This window comes from Pinus tabuliformis, chromosome 1_1, assembly GCF_031772625.1.
Source record: "Pinus tabuliformis cultivar Carrire ecotype Pingquan chromosome 1_1, CPIR1, whole genome shotgun sequence".
Lineage (NCBI taxonomy): Eukaryota > Viridiplantae > Streptophyta > Pinopsida > Pinales > Pinaceae > Pinus > Pinus tabuliformis.
This window is the reverse complement of record NC_142297.1, coordinates 711621775-711639176: the sequence shown is the minus strand read 5'-3', so window position 1 is coordinate 711639176 and position 17402 is coordinate 711621775. Positions and strand designations below refer to the sequence as shown.

The window sequence follows — 17402 nt, the reverse complement described above, 5'->3', positions numbered from 1 at the left end:
CGAACGGTCCTAGATTCATCGCCCGCTGCCGCAATACGTCGCCTCCGTTGCGCTGTAATCCCGCTCGCGACTTCCGACCGGGACGATAAATCGGTGCCCCCTTCTCGAACTTCCCTTGGAGCAGTCTCGAGCGAGTCGCCGTTTCCCTCAGTTAGGCCCCCCTCCTTAATGCTCCAGCGATCTCTTCGTTCGCGAGATTCCGTTATAAATCGATATATAAGTGGCCCCGCGCCGCAAAACAAGATAAGCACGCAATCCAATTTACCGTCGAGCACGCGCAGCCGCGGAGTTCCGCACTAGCGCCGATCGCTCCCGCCGAGCCGCGCAAAAAGGGGGGTAGGGTGCAACACTAGGACTTCCCGGGAGGTCACCCATCCCAGTACTACTCTAGCCCAAGCGCGCTTAACTGCGGAGTTCTGATGGGATCCGGTGCATTAACGCTGGTATGATCGCACCCGCAAAGATCTCGCCCCCTCCCCCTCTTCAAGGGAGGCCGCCGAGCCACGCGCAGCGCATGGGGCCCATCCGTGGCCCTCGATCCGAAGCGGCTCGGCGCAGGAGCTCGCCCTCTTCCCCGACTTGGCGGCGCCGCCCGCCCCGCGCGGAGCCAGCGAACCAGGGGAAGAACGGAGGGGGTAACAAAAAGAAGAACGAGAGAGAGCGGGACGAAAAAGGCGTAAGCTCCGCGGCCACCGACGACGCTGCGTGGAGCTCGCGCTGCCTTTCCGTGAACGACCCACGGGTTCCTCCGAAATTCGAGTTCCTACAAAAGTACATATGATTTAAACCTCCTACCCACTCTCCCCGTGTCATCTTCGCTGCGGTGATGCGAACGGTCCTAGATTCATCGCCCGCTGCCGCAATACGTCGCCTCCGTTGCGCTGTAATCCCGCTCGCGACTTCCGACCGGGACGATAAATCGGTGCCCCCTTCTCGAACTTCCCTTGGAGCAGTCTCGAGCGAGTCGCCGTTTCCCTCAGTTAGGCCCCCCTCCTTAATGCTCCAGCGATCTCTTCGTTCGCGAGATTCCGTTATAAATCGATATATAAGTGGCCCCGCGCCGCAAAACAAGATAAGCACGCAATCCAATTTACCGTCGAGCACGCGCAGCCGCGGAGTTCCGCACTAGCGCCGATCGCTCCCGCCGAGCCGCGCAAAAAGGGGGGTAGGGTGCAACACTAGGACTTCCCGGGAGGTCACCCATCCCAGTACTACTCTAGCCCAAGCGCGCTTAACTGCGGAGTTCTGATGGGATCCGGTGCATTAACGCTGGTATGATCGCACCCGCAAAGATCTCGCCCCCTCCCCCTCTTCAAGGGAGGCCGCCGAGCCACGCGCAGCGCATGGGGCCCATCCGTGGCCCTCGATCCGAAGCGGCTCGGCGCAGGAGCTCGCCCTCTTCCCCGACTTGGCGGCGCCGCCCGCCCCGCGCGGAGCCAGCGAACCAGGGGAAGAACGGAGGGGGTAACAAAAAGAAGAACGAGAGAGAGCGGGACGAAAAAGGCGTAAGCTCCGCGGCCACCGACGACGCTGCGTGGAGCTCGCGCTGCCTTTCCGTGAACGACCCACGGGTTCCTCCGAAATTCGAGTTCCTACAAAAGTACATATGATTTAAACCTCCTACCCACTCTCCCCGTGTCATCTTCGCTGCGGTGATGCGAACGGTCCTAGATTCATCGCCCGCTGCCGCAATACGTCGCCTCCGTTGCGCTGTAATCCCGCTCGCGACTTCCGACCGGGACGATAAATCGGTGCCCCCTTCTCGAACTTCCCTTGGAGCAGTCTCGAGCGAGTCGCCGTTTCCCTCAGTTAGGCCCCCCTCCTTAATGCTCCAGCGATCTCTTCGTTCGCGAGATTCCGTTATAAATCGATATATAAGTGGCCCCGCGCCGCAAAACAAGATAAGCACGCAATCCAATTTACCGTCGAGCACGCGCAGCCGCGGAGTTCCGCACTAGCGCCGATCGCTCCCGCCGAGCCGCGCAAAAAGGGGGGTAGGGTGCAACACTAGGACTTCCCGGGAGGTCACCCATCCCAGTACTACTCTAGCCCAAGCGCGCTTAACTGCGGAGTTCTGATGGGATCCGGTGCATTAACGCTGGTATGATCGCACCCGCAAAGATCTCGCCCCCTCCCCCTCTTCAAGGGAGGCCGCCGAGCCACGCGCAGCGCATGGGGCCCATCCGTGGCCCTCGATCCGAAGCGGCTCGGCGCAGGAGCTCGCCCTCTTCCCCGACTTGGCGGCGCCGCCCGCCCCGCGCGGAGCCAGCGAACCAGGGGAAGAACGGAGGGGGTAACAAAAAGAAGAACGAGAGAGAGCGGGACGAAAAAGGCGTAAGCTCCGCGGCCACCGACGACGCTGCGTGGAGCTCGCGCTGCCTTTCCGTGAACGACCCACGGGTTCCTCCGAAATTCGAGTTCCTACAAAAGTACATATGATTTAAACCTCCTACCCACTCTCCCCGTGTCATCTTCGCTGCGGTGATGCGAACGGTCCTAGATTCATCGCCCGCTGCCGCAATACGTCGCCTCCGTTGCGCTGTAATCCCGCTCGCGACTTCCGACCGGGACGATAAATCGGTGCCCCCTTCTCGAACTTCCCTTGGAGCAGTCTCGAGCGAGTCGCCGTTTCCCTCAGTTAGGCCCCCCTCCTTAATGCTCCAGCGATCTCTTCGTTCGCGAGATTCCGTTATAAATCGATATATAAGTGGCCCCGCGCCGCAAAACAAGATAAGCACGCAATCCAATTTACCGTCGAGCACGCGCAGCCGCGGAGTTCCGCACTAGCGCCGATCGCTCCCGCCGAGCCGCGCAAAAAGGGGGGTAGGGTGCAACACTAGGACTTCCCGGGAGGTCACCCATCCCAGTACTACTCTAGCCCAAGCGCGCTTAACTGCGGAGTTCTGATGGGATCCGGTGCATTAACGCTGGTATGATCGCACCCGCAAAGATCTCGCCCCCTCCCCCTCTTCAAGGGAGGCCGCCGAGCCACGCGCAGCGCATGGGGCCCATCCGTGGCCCTCGATCCGAAGCGGCTCGGCGCAGGAGCTCGCCCTCTTCCCCGACTTGGCGGCGCCGCCCGCCCCGCGCGGAGCCAGCGAACCAGGGGAAGAACGGAGGGGGTAACAAAAAGAAGAACGAGAGAGAGCGGGACGAAAAAGGCGTAAGCTCCGCGGCCACCGACGACGCTGCGTGGAGCTCGCGCTGCCTTTCCGTGAACGACCCACGGGTTCCTCCGAAATTCGAGTTCCTACAAAAGTACATATGATTTAAACCTCCTACCCACTCTCCCCGTGTCATCTTCGCTGCGGTGATGCGAACGGTCCTAGATTCATCGCCCGCTGCCGCAATACGTCGCCTCCGTTGCGCTGTAATCCCGCTCGCGACTTCCGACCGGGACGATAAATCGGTGCCCCCTTCTCGAACTTCCCTTGGAGCAGTCTCGAGCGAGTCGCCGTTTCCCTCAGTTAGGCCCCCCTCCTTAATGCTCCAGCGATCTCTTCGTTCGCGAGATTCCGTTATAAATCGATATATAAGTGGCCCCGCGCCGCAAAACAAGATAAGCACGCAATCCAATTTACCGTCGAGCACGCGCAGCCGCGGAGTTCCGCACTAGCGCCGATCGCTCCCGCCGAGCCGCGCAAAAAGGGGGGTAGGGTGCAACACTAGGACTTCCCGGGAGGTCACCCATCCCAGTACTACTCTAGCCCAAGCGCGCTTAACTGCGGAGTTCTGATGGGATCCGGTGCATTAACGCTGGTATGATCGCACCCGCAAAGATCTCGCCCCCTCCCCCTCTTCAAGGGAGGCCGCCGAGCCACGCGCAGCGCATGGGGCCCATCCGTGGCCCTCGATCCGAAGCGGCTCGGCGCAGGAGCTCGCCCTCTTCCCCGACTTGGCGGCGCCGCCCGCCCCGCGCGGAGCCAGCGAACCAGGGGAAGAACGGAGGGGGTAACAAAAAGAAGAACGAGAGAGAGCGGGACGAAAAAGGCGTAAGCTCCGCGGCCACCGACGACGCTGCGTGGAGCTCGCGCTGCCTTTCCGTGAACGACCCACGGGTTCCTCCGAAATTCGAGTTCCTACAAAAGTACATATGATTTAAACCTCCTACCCACTCTCCCCGTGTCATCTTCGCTGCGGTGATGCGAACGGTCCTAGATTCATCGCCCGCTGCCGCAATACGTCGCCTCCGTTGCGCTGTAATCCCGCTCGCGACTTCCGACCGGGACGATAAATCGGTGCCCCCTTCTCGAACTTCCCTTGGAGCAGTCTCGAGCGAGTCGCCGTTTCCCTCAGTTAGGCCCCCCTCCTTAATGCTCCAGCGATCTCTTCGTTCGCGAGATTCCGTTATAAATCGATATATAAGTGGCCCCGCGCCGCAAAACAAGATAAGCACGCAATCCAATTTACCGTCGAGCACGCGCAGCCGCGGAGTTCCGCACTAGCGCCGATCGCTCCCGCCGAGCCGCGCAAAAAGGGGGGTAGGGTGCAACACTAGGACTTCCCGGGAGGTCACCCATCCCAGTACTACTCTAGCCCAAGCGCGCTTAACTGCGGAGTTCTGATGGGATCCGGTGCATTAACGCTGGTATGATCGCACCCGCAAAGATCTCGCCCCCTCCCCCTCTTCAAGGGAGGCCGCCGAGCCACGCGCAGCGCATGGGGCCCATCCGTGGCCCTCGATCCGAAGCGGCTCGGCGCAGGAGCTCGCCCTCTTCCCCGACTTGGCGGCGCCGCCCGCCCCGCGCGGAGCCAGCGAACCAGGGGAAGAACGGAGGGGGTAACAAAAAGAAGAACGAGAGAGAGCGGGACGAAAAAGGCGTAAGCTCCGCGGCCACCGACGACGCTGCGTGGAGCTCGCGCTGCCTTTCCGTGAACGACCCACGGGTTCCTCCGAAATTCGAGTTCCTACAAAAGTACATATGATTTAAACCTCCTACCCACTCTCCCCGTGTCATCTTCGCTGCGGTGATGCGAACGGTCCTAGATTCATCGCCCGCTGCCGCAATACGTCGCCTCCGTTGCGCTGTAATCCCGCTCGCGACTTCCGACCGGGACGATAAATCGGTGCCCCCTTCTCGAACTTCCCTTGGAGCAGTCTCGAGCGAGTCGCCGTTTCCCTCAGTTAGGCCCCCCTCCTTAATGCTCCAGCGATCTCTTCGTTCGCGAGATTCCGTTATAAATCGATATATAAGTGGCCCCGCGCCGCAAAACAAGATAAGCACGCAATCCAATTTACCGTCGAGCACGCGCAGCCGCGGAGTTCCGCACTAGCGCCGATCGCTCCCGCCGAGCCGCGCAAAAAGGGGGGTAGGGTGCAACACTAGGACTTCCCGGGAGGTCACCCATCCCAGTACTACTCTAGCCCAAGCGCGCTTAACTGCGGAGTTCTGATGGGATCCGGTGCATTAACGCTGGTATGATCGCACCCGCAAAGATCTCGCCCCCTCCCCCTCTTCAAGGGAGGCCGCCGAGCCACGCGCAGCGCATGGGGCCCATCCGTGGCCCTCGATCCGAAGCGGCTCGGCGCAGGAGCTCGCCCTCTTCCCCGACTTGGCGGCGCCGCCCGCCCCGCGCGGAGCCAGCGAACCAGGGGAAGAACGGAGGGGGTAACAAAAAGAAGAACGAGAGAGAGCGGGACGAAAAAGGCGTAAGCTCCGCGGCCACCGACGACGCTGCGTGGAGCTCGCGCTGCCTTTCCGTGAACGACCCACGGGTTCCTCCGAAATTCGAGTTCCTACAAAAGTACATATGATTTAAACCTCCTACCCACTCTCCCCGTGTCATCTTCGCTGCGGTGATGCGAACGGTCCTAGATTCATCGCCCGCTGCCGCAATACGTCGCCTCCGTTGCGCTGTAATCCCGCTCGCGACTTCCGACCGGGACGATAAATCGGTGCCCCCTTCTCGAACTTCCCTTGGAGCAGTCTCGAGCGAGTCGCCGTTTCCCTCAGTTAGGCCCCCCTCCTTAATGCTCCAGCGATCTCTTCGTTCGCGAGATTCCGTTATAAATCGATATATAAGTGGCCCCGCGCCGCAAAACAAGATAAGCACGCAATCCAATTTACCGTCGAGCACGCGCAGCCGCGGAGTTCCGCACTAGCGCCGATCGCTCCCGCCGAGCCGCGCAAAAAGGGGGGTAGGGTGCAACACTAGGACTTCCCGGGAGGTCACCCATCCCAGTACTACTCTAGCCCAAGCGCGCTTAACTGCGGAGTTCTGATGGGATCCGGTGCATTAACGCTGGTATGATCGCACCCGCAAAGATCTCGCCCCCTCCCCCTCTTCAAGGGAGGCCGCCGAGCCACGCGCAGCGCATGGGGCCCATCCGTGGCCCTCGATCCGAAGCGGCTCGGCGCAGGAGCTCGCCCTCTTCCCCGACTTGGCGGCGCCGCCCGCCCCGCGCGGAGCCAGCGAACCAGGGGAAGAACGGAGGGGGTAACAAAAAGAAGAACGAGAGAGAGCGGGACGAAAAAGGCGTAAGCTCCGCGGCCACCGACGACGCTGCGTGGAGCTCGCGCTGCCTTTCCGTGAACGACCCACGGGTTCCTCCGAAATTCGAGTTCCTACAAAAGTACATATGATTTAAACCTCCTACCCACTCTCCCCGTGTCATCTTCGCTGCGGTGATGCGAACGGTCCTAGATTCATCGCCCGCTGCCGCAATACGTCGCCTCCGTTGCGCTGTAATCCCGCTCGCGACTTCCGACCGGGACGATAAATCGGTGCCCCCTTCTCGAACTTCCCTTGGAGCAGTCTCGAGCGAGTCGCCGTTTCCCTCAGTTAGGCCCCCCTCCTTAATGCTCCAGCGATCTCTTCGTTCGCGAGATTCCGTTATAAATCGATATATAAGTGGCCCCGCGCCGCAAAACAAGATAAGCACGCAATCCAATTTACCGTCGAGCACGCGCAGCCGCGGAGTTCCGCACTAGCGCCGATCGCTCCCGCCGAGCCGCGCAAAAAGGGGGGTAGGGTGCAACACTAGGACTTCCCGGGAGGTCACCCATCCCAGTACTACTCTAGCCCAAGCGCGCTTAACTGCGGAGTTCTGATGGGATCCGGTGCATTAACGCTGGTATGATCGCACCCGCAAAGATCTCGCCCCCTCCCCCTCTTCAAGGGAGGCCGCCGAGCCACGCGCAGCGCATGGGGCCCATCCGTGGCCCTCGATCCGAAGCGGCTCGGCGCAGGAGCTCGCCCTCTTCCCCGACTTGGCGGCGCCGCCCGCCCCGCGCGGAGCCAGCGAACCAGGGGAAGAACGGAGGGGGTAACAAAAAGAAGAACGAGAGAGAGCGGGACGAAAAAGGCGTAAGCTCCGCGGCCACCGACGACGCTGCGTGGAGCTCGCGCTGCCTTTCCGTGAACGACCCACGGGTTCCTCCGAAATTCGAGTTCCTACAAAAGTACATATGATTTAAACCTCCTACCCACTCTCCCCGTGTCATCTTCGCTGCGGTGATGCGAACGGTCCTAGATTCATCGCCCGCTGCCGCAATACGTCGCCTCCGTTGCGCTGTAATCCCGCTCGCGACTTCCGACCGGGACGATAAATCGGTGCCCCCTTCTCGAACTTCCCTTGGAGCAGTCTCGAGCGAGTCGCCGTTTCCCTCAGTTAGGCCCCCCTCCTTAATGCTCCAGCGATCTCTTCGTTCGCGAGATTCCGTTATAAATCGATATATAAGTGGCCCCGCGCCGCAAAACAAGATAAGCACGCAATCCAATTTACCGTCGAGCACGCGCAGCCGCGGAGTTCCGCACTAGCGCCGATCGCTCCCGCCGAGCCGCGCAAAAAGGGGGGTAGGGTGCAACACTAGGACTTCCCGGGAGGTCACCCATCCCAGTACTACTCTAGCCCAAGCGCGCTTAACTGCGGAGTTCTGATGGGATCCGGTGCATTAACGCTGGTATGATCGCACCCGCAAAGATCTCGCCCCCTCCCCCTCTTCAAGGGAGGCCGCCGAGCCACGCGCAGCGCATGGGGCCCATCCGTGGCCCTCGATCCGAAGCGGCTCGGCGCAGGAGCTCGCCCTCTTCCCCGACTTGGCGGCGCCGCCCGCCCCGCGCGGAGCCAGCGAACCAGGGGAAGAACGGAGGGGGTAACAAAAAGAAGAACGAGAGAGAGCGGGACGAAAAAGGCGTAAGCTCCGCGGCCACCGACGACGCTGCGTGGAGCTCGCGCTGCCTTTCCGTGAACGACCCACGGGTTCCTCCGAAATTCGAGTTCCTACAAAAGTACATATGATTTAAACCTCCTACCCACTCTCCCCGTGTCATCTTCGCTGCGGTGATGCGAACGGTCCTAGATTCATCGCCCGCTGCCGCAATACGTCGCCTCCGTTGCGCTGTAATCCCGCTCGCGACTTCCGACCGGGACGATAAATCGGTGCCCCCTTCTCGAACTTCCCTTGGAGCAGTCTCGAGCGAGTCGCCGTTTCCCTCAGTTAGGCCCCCCTCCTTAATGCTCCAGCGATCTCTTCGTTCGCGAGATTCCGTTATAAATCGATATATAAGTGGCCCCGCGCCGCAAAACAAGATAAGCACGCAATCCAATTTACCGTCGAGCACGCGCAGCCGCGGAGTTCCGCACTAGCGCCGATCGCTCCCGCCGAGCCGCGCAAAAAGGGGGGTAGGGTGCAACACTAGGACTTCCCGGGAGGTCACCCATCCCAGTACTACTCTAGCCCAAGCGCGCTTAACTGCGGAGTTCTGATGGGATCCGGTGCATTAACGCTGGTATGATCGCACCCGCAAAGATCTCGCCCCCTCCCCCTCTTCAAGGGAGGCCGCCGAGCCACGCGCAGCGCATGGGGCCCATCCGTGGCCCTCGATCCGAAGCGGCTCGGCGCAGGAGCTCGCCCTCTTCCCCGACTTGGCGGCGCCGCCCGCCCCGCGCGGAGCCAGCGAACCAGGGGAAGAACGGAGGGGGTAACAAAAAGAAGAACGAGAGAGAGCGGGACGAAAAAGGCGTAAGCTCCGCGGCCACCGACGACGCTGCGTGGAGCTCGCGCTGCCTTTCCGTGAACGACCCACGGGTTCCTCCGAAATTCGAGTTCCTACAAAAGTACATATGATTTAAACCTCCTACCCACTCTCCCCGTGTCATCTTCGCTGCGGTGATGCGAACGGTCCTAGATTCATCGCCCGCTGCCGCAATACGTCGCCTCCGTTGCGCTGTAATCCCGCTCGCGACTTCCGACCGGGACGATAAATCGGTGCCCCCTTCTCGAACTTCCCTTGGAGCAGTCTCGAGCGAGTCGCCGTTTCCCTCAGTTAGGCCCCCCTCCTTAATGCTCCAGCGATCTCTTCGTTCGCGAGATTCCGTTATAAATCGATATATAAGTGGCCCCGCGCCGCAAAACAAGATAAGCACGCAATCCAATTTACCGTCGAGCACGCGCAGCCGCGGAGTTCCGCACTAGCGCCGATCGCTCCCGCCGAGCCGCGCAAAAAGGGGGGTAGGGTGCAACACTAGGACTTCCCGGGAGGTCACCCATCCCAGTACTACTCTAGCCCAAGCGCGCTTAACTGCGGAGTTCTGATGGGATCCGGTGCATTAACGCTGGTATGATCGCACCCGCAAAGATCTCGCCCCCTCCCCCTCTTCAAGGGAGGCCGCCGAGCCACGCGCAGCGCATGGGGCCCATCCGTGGCCCTCGATCCGAAGCGGCTCGGCGCAGGAGCTCGCCCTCTTCCCCGACTTGGCGGCGCCGCCCGCCCCGCGCGGAGCCAGCGAACCAGGGGAAGAACGGAGGGGGTAACAAAAAGAAGAACGAGAGAGAGCGGGACGAAAAAGGCGTAAGCTCCGCGGCCACCGACGACGCTGCGTGGAGCTCGCGCTGCCTTTCCGTGAACGACCCACGGGTTCCTCCGAAATTCGAGTTCCTACAAAAGTACATATGATTTAAACCTCCTACCCACTCTCCCCGTGTCATCTTCGCTGCGGTGATGCGAACGGTCCTAGATTCATCGCCCGCTGCCGCAATACGTCGCCTCCGTTGCGCTGTAATCCCGCTCGCGACTTCCGACCGGGACGATAAATCGGTGCCCCCTTCTCGAACTTCCCTTGGAGCAGTCTCGAGCGAGTCGCCGTTTCCCTCAGTTAGGCCCCCCTCCTTAATGCTCCAGCGATCTCTTCGTTCGCGAGATTCCGTTATAAATCGATATATAAGTGGCCCCGCGCCGCAAAACAAGATAAGCACGCAATCCAATTTACCGTCGAGCACGCGCAGCCGCGGAGTTCCGCACTAGCGCCGATCGCTCCCGCCGAGCCGCGCAAAAAGGGGGGTAGGGTGCAACACTAGGACTTCCCGGGAGGTCACCCATCCCAGTACTACTCTAGCCCAAGCGCGCTTAACTGCGGAGTTCTGATGGGATCCGGTGCATTAACGCTGGTATGATCGCACCCGCAAAGATCTCGCCCCCTCCCCCTCTTCAAGGGAGGCCGCCGAGCCACGCGCAGCGCATGGGGCCCATCCGTGGCCCTCGATCCGAAGCGGCTCGGCGCAGGAGCTCGCCCTCTTCCCCGACTTGGCGGCGCCGCCCGCCCCGCGCGGAGCCAGCGAACCAGGGGAAGAACGGAGGGGGTAACAAAAAGAAGAACGAGAGAGAGCGGGACGAAAAAGGCGTAAGCTCCGCGGCCACCGACGACGCTGCGTGGAGCTCGCGCTGCCTTTCCGTGAACGACCCACGGGTTCCTCCGAAATTCGAGTTCCTACAAAAGTACATATGATTTAAACCTCCTACCCACTCTCCCCGTGTCATCTTCGCTGCGGTGATGCGAACGGTCCTAGATTCATCGCCCGCTGCCGCAATACGTCGCCTCCGTTGCGCTGTAATCCCGCTCGCGACTTCCGACCGGGACGATAAATCGGTGCCCCCTTCTCGAACTTCCCTTGGAGCAGTCTCGAGCGAGTCGCCGTTTCCCTCAGTTAGGCCCCCCTCCTTAATGCTCCAGCGATCTCTTCGTTCGCGAGATTCCGTTATAAATCGATATATAAGTGGCCCCGCGCCGCAAAACAAGATAAGCACGCAATCCAATTTACCGTCGAGCACGCGCAGCCGCGGAGTTCCGCACTAGCGCCGATCGCTCCCGCCGAGCCGCGCAAAAAGGGGGGTAGGGTGCAACACTAGGACTTCCCGGGAGGTCACCCATCCCAGTACTACTCTAGCCCAAGCGCGCTTAACTGCGGAGTTCTGATGGGATCCGGTGCATTAACGCTGGTATGATCGCACCCGCAAAGATCTCGCCCCCTCCCCCTCTTCAAGGGAGGCCGCCGAGCCACGCGCAGCGCATGGGGCCCATCCGTGGCCCTCGATCCGAAGCGGCTCGGCGCAGGAGCTCGCCCTCTTCCCCGACTTGGCGGCGCCGCCCGCCCCGCGCGGAGCCAGCGAACCAGGGGAAGAACGGAGGGGGTAACAAAAAGAAGAACGAGAGAGAGCGGGACGAAAAAGGCGTAAGCTCCGCGGCCACCGACGACGCTGCGTGGAGCTCGCGCTGCCTTTCCGTGAACGACCCACGGGTTCCTCCGAAATTCGAGTTCCTACAAAAGTACATATGATTTAAACCTCCTACCCACTCTCCCCGTGTCATCTTCGCTGCGGTGATGCGAACGGTCCTAGATTCATCGCCCGCTGCCGCAATACGTCGCCTCCGTTGCGCTGTAATCCCGCTCGCGACTTCCGACCGGGACGATAAATCGGTGCCCCCTTCTCGAACTTCCCTTGGAGCAGTCTCGAGCGAGTCGCCGTTTCCCTCAGTTAGGCCCCCCTCCTTAATGCTCCAGCGATCTCTTCGTTCGCGAGATTCCGTTATAAATCGATATATAAGTGGCCCCGCGCCGCAAAACAAGATAAGCACGCAATCCAATTTACCGTCGAGCACGCGCAGCCGCGGAGTTCCGCACTAGCGCCGATCGCTCCCGCCGAGCCGCGCAAAAAGGGGGGTAGGGTGCAACACTAGGACTTCCCGGGAGGTCACCCATCCCAGTACTACTCTAGCCCAAGCGCGCTTAACTGCGGAGTTCTGATGGGATCCGGTGCATTAACGCTGGTATGATCGCACCCGCAAAGATCTCGCCCCCTCCCCCTCTTCAAGGGAGGCCGCCGAGCCACGCGCAGCGCATGGGGCCCATCCGTGGCCCTCGATCCGAAGCGGCTCGGCGCAGGAGCTCGCCCTCTTCCCCGACTTGGCGGCGCCGCCCGCCCCGCGCGGAGCCAGCGAACCAGGGGAAGAACGGAGGGGGTAACAAAAAGAAGAACGAGAGAGAGCGGGACGAAAAAGGCGTAAGCTCCGCGGCCACCGACGACGCTGCGTGGAGCTCGCGCTGCCTTTCCGTGAACGACCCACGGGTTCCTCCGAAATTCGAGTTCCTACAAAAGTACATATGATTTAAACCTCCTACCCACTCTCCCCGTGTCATCTTCGCTGCGGTGATGCGAACGGTCCTAGATTCATCGCCCGCTGCCGCAATACGTCGCCTCCGTTGCGCTGTAATCCCGCTCGCGACTTCCGACCGGGACGATAAATCGGTGCCCCCTTCTCGAACTTCCCTTGGAGCAGTCTCGAGCGAGTCGCCGTTTCCCTCAGTTAGGCCCCCCTCCTTAATGCTCCAGCGATCTCTTCGTTCGCGAGATTCCGTTATAAATCGATATATAAGTGGCCCCGCGCCGCAAAACAAGATAAGCACGCAATCCAATTTACCGTCGAGCACGCGCAGCCGCGGAGTTCCGCACTAGCGCCGATCGCTCCCGCCGAGCCGCGCAAAAAGGGGGGTAGGGTGCAACACTAGGACTTCCCGGGAGGTCACCCATCCCAGTACTACTCTAGCCCAAGCGCGCTTAACTGCGGAGTTCTGATGGGATCCGGTGCATTAACGCTGGTATGATCGCACCCGCAAAGATCTCGCCCCCTCCCCCTCTTCAAGGGAGGCCGCCGAGCCACGCGCAGCGCATGGGGCCCATCCGTGGCCCTCGATCCGAAGCGGCTCGGCGCAGGAGCTCGCCCTCTTCCCCGACTTGGCGGCGCCGCCCGCCCCGCGCGGAGCCAGCGAACCAGGGGAAGAACGGAGGGGGTAACAAAAAGAAGAACGAGAGAGAGCGGGACGAAAAAGGCGTAAGCTCCGCGGCCACCGACGACGCTGCGTGGAGCTCGCGCTGCCTTTCCGTGAACGACCCACGGGTTCCTCCGAAATTCGAGTTCCTACAAAAGTACATATGATTTAAACCTCCTACCCACTCTCCCCGTGTCATCTTCGCTGCGGTGATGCGAACGGTCCTAGATTCATCGCCCGCTGCCGCAATACGTCGCCTCCGTTGCGCTGTAATCCCGCTCGCGACTTCCGACCGGGACGATAAATCGGTGCCCCCTTCTCGAACTTCCCTTGGAGCAGTCTCGAGCGAGTCGCCGTTTCCCTCAGTTAGGCCCCCCTCCTTAATGCTCCAGCGATCTCTTCGTTCGCGAGATTCCGTTATAAATCGATATATAAGTGGCCCCGCGCCGCAAAACAAGATAAACACGCAGCACGCAATCCAATTTACCGTCGAGCACGCGCAGCCGCGGAGTTCCGCACTAGCGCCGATCGCTCCCGCCGAGCCGCGCAAAAAGGGGGGTAGGGTGCAACACTAGGACTTCCCGGGAGGTCACCCATCCCAGTACTACTCTAGCCCAAGCGCGCTTAACTGCGGAGTTCTGATGGGATCCGGTGCATTAACGCTGGTATGATCGCACCCGCAAAGATCTCGCCCCCTCCCCCTCTTCAAGGGAGGCCGCCGAGCCACGCGCAGCGCATGGGGCCCATCCGTGGCCCTCGATCCGAAGCGGCTCGGCGCAGGAGCTCGCCCTCTTCCCCGACTTGGCGGCGCCGCCCGCCCCGCGCGGAGCCAGCGAACCAGGGGAAGAACGGAGGGGGTAACAAAAAGAAGAACGAGAGAGAGCGGGACGAAAAAGGCGTAAGCTCCGCGGCCACCGACGACGCTGCGTGGAGCTCGCGCTGCCTTTCCGTGAACGACCCACGGGTTCCTCCGAAATTCGAGTTCCTACAAAAGTACATATGATTTAAACCTCCTACCCACTCTCCCCGTGTCATCTTCGCTGCGGTGATGCGAACGGTCCTAGATTCATCGCCCGCTGCCGCAATACGTCGCCTCCGTTGCGCTGTAATCCCGCTCGCGACTTCCGACCGGGACGATAAATCGGTGCCCCCTTCTCGAACTTCCCTTGGAGCAGTCTCGAGCGAGTCGCCGTTTCCCTCAGTTAGGCCCCCCTCCTTAATGCTCCAGCGATCTCTTCGTTCGCGAGATTCCGTTATAAATCGATATATAAGTGGCCCCGCGCCGCAAAACAAGATAAACACGCAGCACGCAATCCAATTTACCGTCGAGCACGCGCAGCCGCGGAGTTCCGCACTAGCGCCGATCGCTCCCGCCGAGCCGCGCAAAAAGGGGGGTAGGGTGCAACACTAGGACTTCCCGGGAGGTCACCCATCCCAGTACTACTCTAGCCCAAGCGCGCTTAACTGCGGAGTTCTGATGGGATCCGGTGCATTAACGCTGGTATGATCGCACCCGCAAAGATCTCGCCCCCTCCCCCTCTTCAAGGGAGGCCGCCGAGCCACGCGCAGCGCATGGGGCCCATCCGTGGCCCTCGATCCGAAGCGGCTCGGCGCAGGAGCTCGCCCTCTTCCCCGACTTGGCGGCGCCGCCCGCCCCGCGCGGAGCCAGCGAACCAGGGGAAGAACGGAGGGGGTAACAAAAAGAAGAACGAGAGAGAGCGGGACGAAAAAGGCGTAAGCTCCGCGGCCACCGACGACGCTGCGTGGAGCTCGCGCTGCCTTTCCGTGAACGACCCACGGGTTCCTCCGAAATTCGAGTTCCTACAAAAGTACATATGATTTAAACCTCCTACCCACTCTCCCCGTGTCATCTTCGCTGCGGTGATGCGAACGGTCCTAGATTCATCGCCCGCTGCCGCAATACGTCGCCTCCGTTGCGCTGTAATCCCGCTCGCGACTTCCGACCGGGACGATAAATCGGTGCCCCCTTCTCGAACTTCCCTTGGAGCAGTCTCGAGCGAGTCGCCGTTTCCCTCAGTTAGGCCCCCCTCCTTAATGCTCCAGCGATCTCTTCGTTCGCGAGATTCCGTTATAAATCGATATATAAGTGGCCCCGCGCCGCAAAACAAGATAAACACGCAGCACGCAATCCAATTTACCGTCGAGCACGCGCAGCCGCGGAGTTCCGCACTAGCGCCGATCGCTCCCGCCGAGCCGCGCAAAAAGGGGGGTAGGGTGCAACACTAGGACTTCCCGGGAGGTCACCCATCCCAGTACTACTCTAGCCCAAGCGCGCTTAACTGCGGAGTTCTGATGGGATCCGGTGCATTAACGCTGGTATGATCGCACCCGCAAAGATCTCGCCCCCTCCCCCTCTTCAAGGGAGGCCGCCGAGCCACGCGCAGCGCATGGGGCCCATCCGTGGCCCTCGATCCGAAGCGGCTCGGCGCAGGAGCTCGCCCTCTTCCCCGACTTGGCGGCGCCGCCCGCCCCGCGCGGAGCCAGCGAACCAGGGGAAGAACGGAGGGGGTAACAAAAAGAAGAACGAGAGAGAGCGGGACGAAAAAGGCGTAAGCTCCGCGGCCACCGACGACGCTGCGTGGAGCTCGCGCTGCCTTTCCGTGAACGACCCACGGGTTCCTCCGAAATTCGAGTTCCTACAAAAGTACATATGATTTAAACCTCCTACCCACTCTCCCCGTGTCATCTTCGCTGCGGTGATGCGAACGGTCCTAGATTCATCGCCCGCTGCCGCAATACGTCGCCTCCGTTGCGCTGTAATCCCGCTCGCGACTTCCGACCGGGACGATAAATCGGTGCCCCCTTCTCGAACTTCCCTTGGAGCAGTCTCGAGCGAGTCGCCGTTTCCCTCAGTTAGGCCCCCCTCCTTAATGCTCCAGCGATCTCTTCGTTCGCGAGATTCCGTTATAAATCGATATATAAGTGGCCCCGCGCCGCAAAACAAGATAAACACGCAGCACGCAATCCAATTTACCGTCGAGCACGCGCAGCCGCGGAGTTCCGCACTAGCGCCGATCGCTCCCGCCGAGCCGCGCAAAAAGGGGGGTAGGGTGCAACACTAGGACTTCCCGGGAGGTCACCCATCCCAGTACTACTCTAGCCCAAGCGCGCTTAACTGCGGAGTTCTGATGGGATCCGGTGCATTAACGCTGGTATGATCGCACCCGCAAAGATCTCGCCCCCTCCCCCTCTTCAAGGGAGGCCGCCGAGCCACGCGCAGCGCATGGGGCCCATCCGTGGCCCTCGATCCGAAGCGGCTCGGCGCAGGAGCTCGCCCTCTTCCCCGACTTGGCGGCGCCGCCCGCCCCGCGCGGAGCCAGCGAACCAGGGGAAGAACGGAGGGGGTAACAAAAAGAAGAACGAGAGAGAGCGGGACGAAAAAGGCGTAAGCTCCGCGGCCACCGACGACGCTGCGTGGAGCTCGCGCTGCCTTTCCGTGAACGACCCACGGGTTCCTCCGAAATTCGAGTTCCTACAAAAGTACATATGATTTAAACCTCCTACCCACTCTCCCCGTGTCATCTTCGCTGCGGTGATGCGAACGGTCCTAGATTCATCGCCCGCTGCCGCAATACGTCGCCTCCGTTGCGCTGTAATCCCGCTCGCGACTTCCGACCGGGACGATAAATCGGTGCCCCCTTCTCGAACTTCCCTTGGAGCAGTCTCGAGCGAGTCGCCGTTTCCCTCAGTTAGGCCCCCCTCCTTAATGCTCCAGCGATCTCTTCGTTCGCGAGATTCCGTTATAAATCGATATATAAGTGGCCCCGCGCCGCAAAACAAGATAAACACGCAGCACGCAATCCAATTTACCGTCGAGCACGCGCAGCCGCGGAGTTCCGCACTAGCGCCGATCGCTCCCGCCGAGCCGCGCAAAAAGGGGGGTAGGGTGCAACACTAGGACTTCCCGGGAGGTCACCCATCCCAGTACTACTCTAGCCCAAGCGCGCTTAACTGCGGAGTTCTGATGGGATCCGGTGCATTAACGCTGGTATGATCGCACCCGCAAAGATCTCGCCCCCTCCCCCTCTTCAAGGGAGGCCGCCGAGCCACGCGCAGCGCATGGGGCCCATCCGTGGCCCTCGATCCGAAGCGGCTCGGCGCAGGAGCTCGCCCTCTTCCCCGACTTGGCGGCGCCGCCCGCCCCGCGCGGAGCCAGCGAACCAGGGGAAGAACGGAGGGGGTAACAAAAAGAAGAACGAGAGAGAGCGGGACGAAAAAGGCGTAAGCTCCGCGGCCACCGACGACGCTGCGTGGAGCTCGCGCTGCCTTTCCGTGAACGACCCACGGGTTCCTCCGAAATTCGAGTTCCTACAAAAGTACATATGATTTAAA

General features: G+C 61.1%; 21 non-coding genes across 21 annotated transcripts; all 21 read right to left on the bottom strand.

Annotated features, from left to right (window-relative positions):
- Positions 1-338: 338 nt before the first annotated feature.
- On the bottom strand, positions 339-457 carry LOC149215726 (5S ribosomal RNA). Its single transcript, XR_016251375.1, has one exon. It is a non-coding gene; the product is annotated as a 5S ribosomal RNA (ribosomal RNA).
- Positions 458-1167: 710 nt separating this feature from the next.
- On the bottom strand, positions 1168-1286 carry LOC149215725 (5S ribosomal RNA). Its single transcript, XR_016251373.1, has one exon. It is a non-coding gene; the product is annotated as a 5S ribosomal RNA (ribosomal RNA).
- Positions 1287-1996: 710 nt separating this feature from the next.
- On the bottom strand, positions 1997-2115 carry LOC149215724 (5S ribosomal RNA). Its single transcript, XR_016251372.1, has one exon. It is a non-coding gene; the product is annotated as a 5S ribosomal RNA (ribosomal RNA).
- Positions 2116-2825: 710 nt separating this feature from the next.
- On the bottom strand, positions 2826-2944 carry LOC149215723 (5S ribosomal RNA). The gene has a single exon (XR_016251371.1). It is a non-coding gene; the product is annotated as a 5S ribosomal RNA (ribosomal RNA).
- Positions 2945-3654: 710 nt separating this feature from the next.
- LOC149215722 (5S ribosomal RNA) lies at positions 3655-3773 on the bottom strand. Its single transcript, XR_016251370.1, has one exon. It is a non-coding gene; the product is annotated as a 5S ribosomal RNA (ribosomal RNA).
- A 710-nt stretch (positions 3774-4483) lies between these two features.
- Positions 4484-4602, bottom strand: LOC149215721 (5S ribosomal RNA). The gene has a single exon (XR_016251369.1). It is a non-coding gene; the product is annotated as a 5S ribosomal RNA (ribosomal RNA).
- A 710-nt stretch (positions 4603-5312) lies between these two features.
- Positions 5313-5431, bottom strand: LOC149215720 (5S ribosomal RNA). Its single transcript, XR_016251368.1, has one exon. It is a non-coding gene; the product is annotated as a 5S ribosomal RNA (ribosomal RNA).
- A 710-nt stretch (positions 5432-6141) lies between these two features.
- On the bottom strand, positions 6142-6260 carry LOC149215719 (5S ribosomal RNA). The gene has a single exon (XR_016251367.1). It is a non-coding gene; the product is annotated as a 5S ribosomal RNA (ribosomal RNA).
- Positions 6261-6970: 710 nt separating this feature from the next.
- LOC149215718 (5S ribosomal RNA) lies at positions 6971-7089 on the bottom strand. Its single transcript, XR_016251366.1, has one exon. It is a non-coding gene; the product is annotated as a 5S ribosomal RNA (ribosomal RNA).
- A 710-nt stretch (positions 7090-7799) lies between these two features.
- On the bottom strand, positions 7800-7918 carry LOC149215717 (5S ribosomal RNA). Its single transcript, XR_016251365.1, has one exon. It is a non-coding gene; the product is annotated as a 5S ribosomal RNA (ribosomal RNA).
- Positions 7919-8628: 710 nt separating this feature from the next.
- Positions 8629-8747, bottom strand: LOC149215716 (5S ribosomal RNA). Its single transcript, XR_016251364.1, has one exon. It is a non-coding gene; the product is annotated as a 5S ribosomal RNA (ribosomal RNA).
- Positions 8748-9457: 710 nt separating this feature from the next.
- LOC149215715 (5S ribosomal RNA) lies at positions 9458-9576 on the bottom strand. Its single transcript, XR_016251361.1, has one exon. It is a non-coding gene; the product is annotated as a 5S ribosomal RNA (ribosomal RNA).
- A 710-nt stretch (positions 9577-10286) lies between these two features.
- On the bottom strand, positions 10287-10405 carry LOC149215714 (5S ribosomal RNA). The gene has a single exon (XR_016251360.1). It is a non-coding gene; the product is annotated as a 5S ribosomal RNA (ribosomal RNA).
- A 710-nt stretch (positions 10406-11115) lies between these two features.
- Positions 11116-11234, bottom strand: LOC149215713 (5S ribosomal RNA). The gene has a single exon (XR_016251359.1). It is a non-coding gene; the product is annotated as a 5S ribosomal RNA (ribosomal RNA).
- Positions 11235-11944: 710 nt separating this feature from the next.
- Positions 11945-12063, bottom strand: LOC149215712 (5S ribosomal RNA). The gene has a single exon (XR_016251358.1). It is a non-coding gene; the product is annotated as a 5S ribosomal RNA (ribosomal RNA).
- Positions 12064-12773: 710 nt separating this feature from the next.
- On the bottom strand, positions 12774-12892 carry LOC149215711 (5S ribosomal RNA). Its single transcript, XR_016251357.1, has one exon. It is a non-coding gene; the product is annotated as a 5S ribosomal RNA (ribosomal RNA).
- A 717-nt stretch (positions 12893-13609) lies between these two features.
- Positions 13610-13728, bottom strand: LOC149215710 (5S ribosomal RNA). Its single transcript, XR_016251356.1, has one exon. It is a non-coding gene; the product is annotated as a 5S ribosomal RNA (ribosomal RNA).
- Positions 13729-14445: 717 nt separating this feature from the next.
- Positions 14446-14564, bottom strand: LOC149215709 (5S ribosomal RNA). The gene has a single exon (XR_016251355.1). It is a non-coding gene; the product is annotated as a 5S ribosomal RNA (ribosomal RNA).
- A 717-nt stretch (positions 14565-15281) lies between these two features.
- LOC149215708 (5S ribosomal RNA) lies at positions 15282-15400 on the bottom strand. The gene has a single exon (XR_016251354.1). It is a non-coding gene; the product is annotated as a 5S ribosomal RNA (ribosomal RNA).
- A 717-nt stretch (positions 15401-16117) lies between these two features.
- LOC149215707 (5S ribosomal RNA) lies at positions 16118-16236 on the bottom strand. The gene has a single exon (XR_016251353.1). It is a non-coding gene; the product is annotated as a 5S ribosomal RNA (ribosomal RNA).
- Positions 16237-16953: 717 nt separating this feature from the next.
- Positions 16954-17072, bottom strand: LOC149215706 (5S ribosomal RNA). Its single transcript, XR_016251352.1, has one exon. It is a non-coding gene; the product is annotated as a 5S ribosomal RNA (ribosomal RNA).
- Positions 17073-17402: the final 330 nt, after the last annotated feature.